This window comes from Clarias gariepinus, chromosome 8 (assembly GCF_024256425.1).
Source record: "Clarias gariepinus isolate MV-2021 ecotype Netherlands chromosome 8, CGAR_prim_01v2, whole genome shotgun sequence".
NCBI lineage: Eukaryota > Metazoa > Chordata > Actinopteri > Siluriformes > Clariidae > Clarias > Clarias gariepinus.
The window spans coordinates 7054774-7065000 of record NC_071107.1 but is presented as its reverse complement, the minus strand read 5'-3'; the positions used below and the strand labels follow the sequence as shown (position 1 = coordinate 7065000).

General features: G+C 38.2%; 1 protein-coding gene across 2 annotated transcripts in view; it reads left to right on the top strand.

Moving 5' to 3' along the window:
- Window positions 1-10227, top strand: part of bnc2 (basonuclin 2) — a 172796-nt gene that overhangs the window by 55695 nt on the left and 106874 nt on the right. The gene's annotated exons all lie outside the window — the stretch shown is intronic.

The following is a 10227-nucleotide window of genomic DNA, read 5'->3' as shown; positions in this document are numbered from 1 at the left end:
AATAAAATAATGAATGAAGAAAAATACAGAACAGACTTCAAAAACAACATAAATAGTTAACAATATAAAAGAAAGAAAGAAAGAAACTTTTATTTGAAATATAGAGCTATTTAACAAAAGAAGAATTAAGGAAAAATAACAGAATAAAATAATTCAAAGAAAGAGTAAAAGAAGAAAACAAAAACAACATAAATTGTCTAACTAATAAATAATTTAAAAATCGAATTTAAATAAAAAAGAAAAAGAAAGAAAAGAAAGAAAAATATACATTAAAAAAGGAAAGAAAGAATGTAAAGTAGCGGAGCGACGAGGGCTTCTGATTGGTCGTTTGAGGTTATGACATCATCAGCGGTCTATGTTTAACCGACTACATGATCATTTCTTCAGCTGATGTCAGGGATGGAATATAGAAATAGTTTTATAAAGTTACTGATGCTTTTAAACTTTCATATATCGTCCCAGTGTGTGTGTGTGTGTGTGTGTGTGTGTGTGTGTGTGTGTGTGAGAGAGAGAGAGTTTTTTTTTTTAAGAAGACTGAATGGATCGGAAAAGTCTGGAAATTACAACAAGCATTTTACCACTTACACTCGTAAACATTCTTGTCGAACATTTTTGAAAGGAAATGGCGGCAATTACCCATAATTCCCTGGGTCTGAGTGGTGCTCCGGAATGTTCTCCATCCTTCACACCGCTTCCATTTAACTTCCGAAATCCTTTTAGGAAAAATTTCAGCCCAGATGTCAGAGTTCTAACACTGCGGTGTAAGTTGCGACAGAGTGGTGCTTGTGTGTGTGTGTGTGTGTGTGTGTGTGTGTGTGTGTATATATGTGTGTGTGTGTGAGATTAGATTGTGTGTAAAGCCTCCGGACAGGGAGACTCGCAACAGGGAAACCTGAGATCAAACACAGCAGGAGAGAGAAGAGAAATGGGTTCTGCCACTGAAGATGAGTGTGTATGTGTGTGTGTGTGTGCGCGCGTGTGTGTGTGTCTGTGTAAGTTAAGTTGCGTTGGGTTCTCCGCGGAGGCCTCGGTGTTTCGAGTATGGAAGCAATTACGGCCTCCGAGGAGCCACACACACCCACCGTGCAGCAAAAAATGCGCTCTCTCCTCTACGGAGAGCTAAATTACTTTCGTATGAGGGCAAGGTTAGCATTTCTCTGCTTTACTCTGTGTGTGTGTGAGAGAGTGTGTGTAAGAGAGTGTGTGTATGAGCATGTGAGAGAGTGAGAGAGAAAGTTTTTTTTTTATTAGGAATAAATTCCAAGTCGTATTTTTAAATCAGATCTTACATGCCGCTAAAACAAGCTAGAAAATTTTCTGCGGCTAATTAGGCTAACGCTACTCGCTGTGCGTGTGGGATGGATGGAGGGAGGGAGTGACAGAGGGATGGAAGGGAAGCAGATTCGTTTTTAAGTCTTTCTTTTATTATTTTCTGTCTCTTACACAAACAGAAACACACATACACACGAAGGAAGCATCAATACAGCATTTTTTAAATGGGTAAACGCGGTAGTGTGTAACTAGCTAGCATTTTAGCGTGGTGTTTAGACTTTTCATGACAGCGACCCCTCACATTTTTAGGTTTAAACACAAATAATCATGAGTGTATAATCATTATAACATTTAAAATTTATGTAAAAGTAATTCATCTGAAAGGTTTGTGCTTACACGAGCTACCGCGCTAACCTGACACGATCGCTGGGAGGATTTTAAAGCTGCCTCTATAAATAAATAAATAAATAAATAAATACATTGTCACTGCTAATGCTAGCTAGCTCACAAACAAAAATAAATTAAAATTTCAGAACAATGCAAAAAAAATTTTTTATGTCACTCAGAAGTGAGAGAGATGGGGAGGGAGGAAGGGGGCTAGTAAACATTAACTCAAGTCACCTGTAAGAGAAGCAAGGGGAAAAAAAAGTGCAATTAATAAAATCCCTCACACTATGGCCTGCCATCGAATAAACAACAGATACACTGTGAATATATCGTATACGGTTCAGTTTCACAGGCATATCTCACTCTTCTGTTTTATGTGAAATTGTTAAGAATTATATATAACCAGTATATGAAATGTATATTTTCCCAAATATGAAAAACGTGAAACTCGTGAAACCTTGTGGTAATATTCCTTGAGTATGAAGCCATAAAACCAAATGTAACCCCACTTCTGTCCCATAAAAAGTAACCCACCCTATCCGCCTTATTCATAAATATTTATTGTTTCTATTGCTAACAAAGATCATGTAGCGTTCTAAGCTGATTTTGTTCATTTTAAAGTCCTGCTGTTTTAATATTTACTATAATTGATGTTTTACTAGCATGATATTTATATTCATGCTATTCCAATATTTCTGAAATTTTAATTGTTTGTTTATGTCTTTATGGTATACATGCTATTCCAATATTTACGGTTAACGATAATTTGTTAGCCTTTTTTTTTTTTTACAGTAATCATGATATTCCAATATTTATGGTAATTGATAATTTGCCAGCATTTTGTAGTTACACTCCAATATTTACAGTAAATAATAGTTTGCTAGCTTTTTATATTAGTCATGATATTTCACTATTTACTGTAAATGATAATTCTCTAATTTTATTTTAACAATAGTCATGATATTCCAATATTTACGGTAATTGATAGTTTGCTAGCTTTTTTTGATATTAGTCATGATATTCCACTGCTTACAGTAAATGATAATTTGCTCAATGGTAATTATCTTCACAGCTGGATTATCACCCTGGATTATCACATTGCTAACCTGACAGGATTTCTGTTTATGGCTAGCACGAGCTAATCGGAGTTCATACGCTATAAGGCCTTAAAGATGTCTTGACATTTCAGCTAATTATCCTGATAAAGAAATGTAACACTGGCACAATCTGCATACCAAAACATAAATACATATCTGAATGCCAATGTCATACACACACACACACTAACACACACACACACACACACCTTTCTGTCTGGCAAAGGGAGACACGTCTTGACTAGACCACAGCAATGCAGAGCCCTCTCCCTGGTGTGTACATGAAGTGTGTGTGTGTGTGTGCAGTGTCTGGGCCTGTACCGTGACCTTGAGGCTCTCTTAGTGTGTGTGTGTGTGTGTGTGTGTGTGTGCACGTGTATCTATAGGTGTATGTGTGAATTCCATGTGGCCTGGTACAATCCCCCCTAGCGCGCACACACACACACACACACACACACACACACTGTGGGAAAGGAGGATAAATCCTCTGTAATTGTGTGTAATACGTTACAATAACGCTCGGCGAGTCTGAGAGTTTCAGATGATCAAACCTGCAACCTATTAAGGGTTCCATGTCGTGGGCTGTCTGGATAAATATTTGATTTAATTTGCGTTTGAAAAAGAGATGGATTGGACCGGTGATCGGAACTTGGACCGAAATACACACACACACTCTACACACACACACACACATGCACTGTACACACACACACACACACACACAGGCACACATACGCGCACCACACACACACACAGACACACACACACACACACACACGCACACACACACACACACACACACACACGATAGTTTAACCTTCACCACCAGCTTCCCCTTTGGAGGAATTTCACATTCGGCTCTTTCCTGCAGAAACACTCCATATAAGTAAGTGTGTGTGTGTGTAAGTGTGTGTGTGTAAGTGTGTGTGTGTGTGTGTCTGGAGAGAGACTTAAGTGTGTGTGGTTTGAGGTAAATGCACTACTTATGGGTGTTGTTTTAGGCCCTGTAGCGTTTGGAGTATTTGAAAAACATTTGGTTTTTAATCCCCTTTGTATCATTAGAAGTTCTTTTTTCATACCCATAATGCAATGCGGTGAAAATGGTGCTGAACAGCAAAATTTTGTACGTGACACCGTGTAAGGAGAAAAAAAAAACAATCTCCGTCTCTACATCTTTATCCACGTTGTCTATGAATATGTAAATTAGATATGTATGAATGTGCAAATTCGAGCACACTCACCTACCTAACCTCCCGGTCTGATATCACTAGCTAACCTAGCTAAACGGCTAGTAAGACTGCTTATACCTGTAGCTAAGTTAACATGCTTCAACTCCGCAAATTAAACTTTTTACTAAATTCTTTTTACTAATTTCTAGTGTAGTGACATCAAAAACTCCAGTTATTTGTAGCCCCGCCCCCAGTTTCAACCTGTACATTTACATTTACATTTAGGCATTTGGCAGACTCTTATCCAGAGCGACTTACATTTTTTTTTTTTATCTCATTACACATCTGAGCAGTTGAGGGTTAAGGGCCTTGCTCAAGGGCCCAACAGTGGCAACTCGGTGGTTGTGGGGTTTGAACCTGGGATCTTCCGAACCGTAGTCCAATGCCTTAACCACTGAACTACCCCTGGCCCTGTAGAAGTGTCCGTCTATTATTGTATTTGTGATAGATATTTTCGTCGAACCCTAGGTGCGCTCTTCCATCTGTTACAGTGCGTACATCATTTCCTTGTTTGTTTATGGTAAGTGTGCAACTTTAGTGAATACATTAGTCCAGGATGTAGGGTAATTTACCATCAGGAGTGTGTTCACAGTTGTCATGCTATTCCAATACTTACGGTAAATGTAAAATGTTTATGTTAGTCATGCTATTTCAATATTTACAGTACTGTAAATGATGATTAGGTTTTATTATCTATTCATGCCTATGGTAGTTATTCCAATATTTATGGAAAATTATGATTTAGGTTCGTTATTATGATAGTTGTGCTATTGCAATATCTATGTTAAATAATAATTTGCTCAAGAGTTTAGGACAGTTGTGCTATTCCAATATTTACAAAATGATAATTTGCTAGTGTGTGTTTAGAGTATTGTGCTAATTCAATATTTTTGGTAAATTGTAGTTTTTAGCATGTTTATGATAGTCATCCCACACCAATATTGATGGTAAATTATAATTTATTAGCATGTTCATGATGGTCATCCAACTCCAATATTTACAGTAAATGATAATTTGCTAGTGTGTGTTTAGAGTATTGTGCTTTTAGGATATTTCCGGTAAATTATAATTCATTTGTGTTAACAGTAGTCGTGCTGGACCAATATTACCGCTGTGACAGCTGAACATTTGTGTGTATGTATTAATGCTGGCGTGTTCCTTCAGTTATAATTTGTACTCCCAGGTACTGTACAGCTCGGCGCTCCTAATGGGACACACATGACTAACAGGACATATCCCAGGGTGTCGAGATTCAGTTTGTCACTCGGTATGAACTCTGCGGAGAATAAAATCAGCTTTAAGTCTTAGTTAAGAGATGTACAAGCACACCGAAAGGACCTGTATTGTGGAAAATGTGCTAACCCGGTGTGACATGTTGAGAGCTTTGAGCTGGTGTAAGCTCCTGCGCTTAATAAAACGAGCTGCAGTTAAAGCCAAATAATTGAAACACCATGGCGGAATAACGATATATAATCACTTCTCTTTGCTCTTCGCTGTGATTTAATGCAGCTGAGACGATGTATAGCCGAGCTAAACGGGGAGCACTGTGCTACTTTTTCACTCCTTTTTTATCTCCCTTTCTGTCTCTCTCTCTCTGTCTCTCTGGGGAATGGAGTGACATCCTCCTCCATCTCCGCCGTGATTACAGCAGGCCGGTGTTTAATCTGAGTCGGAGAGAAGATGAACTCCGTCTGCTCACTGATAACAGGCACTCGTGTTGTAGGGCAGGTTGTGCGATCTGTAAAAGCACCTCGGATAATCACACACACACACACACACACATATTTATGCTTCTTGTGTGCGTATGGTTCAGATGATGTGCGGTGCAGATGTCAAAATGTATTTCAGTAAGTTTCTGGAATATTTCGCCCGTTTCCAAAAGCAAAACTAATCCACATTTGGGTGCTGATTTCTCCCATTCCACCTCTTTCTTACTGACCTTTAGATCTTCTCAGTTGACAAATTCACACTGTGGACTTTAGTTCCTCCTTGTACCTTTTACAGCTTATTTGGAGAACTCTTAATCATTCGACAAAATGTTTCTCACTCAGGACCTTCTATTAGAACTGAGAGAAACCTGATTACTCCTTTCAACTACTCAAAGAATTCAAATTATTCAAGGAACATTTAAAGAATCCTTTTTCTGATAGTGTGCTGAAATTGATGTACCGCTCACTAACCCAGGTACTGTGTGACATACACTGTTAGAAACCTTTAAGGCTATTTTGGTTGTCATAATTAGATAGAGATATAATTCTAACATAGGGTTAAACACTTCCAGGACACTAACAAACCTTAATAATTGAATAAAAACAAAACAAAAAAAAATGTGCAAACAGGTTCTGTACTTTCTACCCTTTTTCCACGTTTGTATTGGCCAGGGTTTAAAAAGCCGATTAGATCTTCCCCATTGGCTAATCTCGCATAAGAAGAGCCCCGCCCCTTTCTTGGTCATTCGTTAGAAGTTCATTTATTTAGACACTGAAACGGTACGTTTGGAGGAGGAGTGAAACAGAGTGTGAGACGTAGATGGTACGAATACATTATCTGAGGGGTGTTTTTAATTTAAATAGTCAAATATGGGAACTTTAAAAACAGACAATTTTAGAGAAAAAAATGCTTCCTCAAGGTTTCATTACGGGTTTATGGGATAATTCAGAGTTCTAAGATTCTCTGTGGTAGAACCTGGCAGTAAAACACCTTGCAGTAGCGTATTATACTATAATATTAATTATAATCTTTAAGACGGTCTTAGCTGCTAAAAAGAGATTTTCTTTTTATTCTTTGTGTTTCTGCTTCTTTTCGCTTAGTTTTCTTTGTTTACCTTTCTTTAAATTTCTCTTTTTTGCATTTTTACACTGCCTCTTTTATTTCCTTCCTTCTTCTCTTCCTTGTCCCAGAAAGACAACCACAGAATCATTTAAGTAATTTTGAAGACTATACAACATAAACACATATCTAATATTAGATACCTTTATAAATAAAAGGATTTGTACATTGGTCTTTTTTTTAATACATGAACTTGCTTGCTCTTTCTATGATATCTTTATGTTCGATACATTGGAGGACCTGAAACACGTCTCAGAAAATTTTCTGTATGTATGTCTGTCTGATTGTGTGTCTGTATGTCTGTATGTCTGTCCAGCCAGATTATGTAACAGGATCACGCAAAACTGGATGTACTGAATTTACTAAAACTTTGGCGGTACTTAGATAGTTAGTTAAACTTTTTGCCATAAATAAAATGTTGAGTGGAATTAAAGTTGAGCAGTTTTGTGCCAGATTAGAAACTGCAAGTTGTGTCAAACTGTGGGCACGTCTTAAATGAAAGGCGATGAAAGAAGTCCAACTTAATGTCAACAAGGCGTAATATAACAAAATTTAGTTTCTTTGGATTAATAAGTCAGGCAGAGAGTTTCAACCAGAATTAACGATATCACTGATTACATTAAAGCTCATCAGATTGTTTTTAGCTTTTCTACAAACTCTGTTCCCGTCAACGATGGATACTTACACTAGTGTGGTATAAATTAAACAGTACAGCATGAACAGAACATAAAACATTCGAACAGGCCACGCTCACAAGTGACAATAGGGCTGATGACTACACTCAAAGGAGAGAGAAAGAGAGAGAGAGAGAGAGAGTCCACTCCTATAGTTCTCTGGAGGATAGCTGTAAGGCTATAACTGATGTAGCTTGGCGGTTCTTCTTCACCTCCTCTCTCTCTCTCTCTCTCTCTTTCTCTCTCTCTGAGGGTAAGACACAGGGTCTCTTGTGTTAACGTGGGGCTGCTAATTGCTAGCTTGGGTTAGCTGAGTGTTCGGGGTTGAGAGCAGGTTGGATTATTTAAGAGTGAGAGAGGGAGGGAGAGAGAAAAAGAGAGAGAGAAAGAGAGGTGAAGAAGGTCAGGATTCTGTCATATTGTTAAATTACACAGAGAGTAAAAGTCCGTGACCAGGAAGTGGTTTAATCTTCACTGATCCTGATTATTATTCACAGATCGGGCTGTATGACCGAGATACAACTGGAACCTTCTGTACAGTTTAATTTTGTTTTTACTTTTAAAGACACAAAAAATCTTGGATACATTGAGATTTTTAACTGCAGAAATAACTGATAAAACATAATTTCAAATGATCAAAGCCCAGACCTTAATTTCCCAGAGAACTTGTGGTCAATCTTTAAGAGGCGTTTGGACAAACAAAAACCCACAAATTCGGACACATTGATTGTGCAGGAACGGGCTGCCACCAGTCAGGATGTGTGGAAGTTGATTGACATCATGCTAGGGTTAATTGCGAAGGTCTTAAAAAACGAGGGTCACCACTGCGAATATTGACTCTTTGCATGAACTTAATGTCATTGTCAATAAAAGCCTTCGACACTTATGAAACACTTGTAATTATACTTCAGTATACCATAGTAACATCTGACAAAAAGATCTAAAACACTAGAGGAGCAGACTTTGTGAAAATATCTCATAACCTTCGGACACGGCTGTAGTAACAACCAGACATGGAGCCAGTCGGCAGCAGCAGCAGCAGATGATGACACAAAAGTTATGAGATTTGTGAAATAATAAAACCCAAAACTACAGTCAGTGACATCAGCAACAATCTCACCAGGCAGCAGTGAAAATCTCAGACTCCACCATTAGGAGACTTCAAGCGCATATAGACCTATAAATGACTTACCACAAGATACAAACTTCTCATCAGCATTAAGGACCAGAAGGACAGACTGGAGTTCACAAAGAAACACAGAGACAGGTCACAAAAGTTCAGGAACTGAAACAAACCTTTACATGGCTGCTCCTGGAACCTTCTCACTAATCTTTACTGATAATGAAACTCAGCATCACAACACACTGCAACACACTGCAACACAACACACTGCAACACAACACAAAATGCTGGAACACAACAAACTATAACACAAACAACACACTGTAACACAACAATGTAACACAAACAACACACTGTGACACAACACACTGTAACACAACAATATACTATACACTATAACACAAACAACACACAGTGACACAACACGCTGTAACACAACATTGTAACACAAACAACACACTGTGACACAACACACTCTAACACAACAATATACTATACACTATAACACAAACAACACACAGTGACACAACACGCTGTAACACAACATTGTAACACAAACAACACACTGTGACACAACACACTCTAACACAACAATGTAACACAAACAACACACTGTGACACAACAATGTAACACAAACAACACACTGTGACACAACAGTGTAACATAACAATGTAACACAAACAACATTCTGTGACACAACACACTCTAACACAACAATGTAACACAAACAATACACTCTGTGACACAACAATGTAACACAAACAATACACTGTAACACAACAATGTAACACAAACAACACACTGTGACACAACACACTCTAACACAACAATGTAACACAAACAACACACTGTGACACAACAATGTAACACAAACAACACACTGTGACACAACAGTGTAACATAACAATGTAACACAAACAACATTCTGTGACACAACACACTCTAACACAACAATGTAACACAAACAATACACTCTGTGACACAACAATGTAACACAAACAATACACTGTAACACAACAATGTAACACAAACAACACACTGTGACACAACAGTGTAACATAACAATGTAACACAAACAACACACTGTGACAAAACTGTAACACAAACAACACACTGTAATACAACACAACACACTGTAACACAACACACTGTAACACAACACTGGAACAAAAAAAAAAAAACACATTGCAACAAAAACAACACACTATACCACAACACAACATACTGTACTGTAACACAACACAGCACTTACTGCAACTTAACACACTGCAACATCACACAAAATGCTGCAACACAACACACTAGAACACAACACGCTGCAACACAACACAACAAACTGCAACACAATTCAACATGGCACTCTGCAAAACAGGCTGTACCACATCACAGCACTCACTGCAACTCAACACAAAACACTGCAGCAACCCCACAGTACTTGATCAGGGAAAGTGGCATGCAGTTGAGTGGCTAAGTCTATCAGCAGACATTAACCCAGCTAACAACACACACACACACACACACACACACACACACTCAGTGACTAGCTGTGCTCCATGCAGGGGGTCACTGACTCACTGATGCAGTTATTGCAAGCAAGCGTTATGTAAGCAAATAC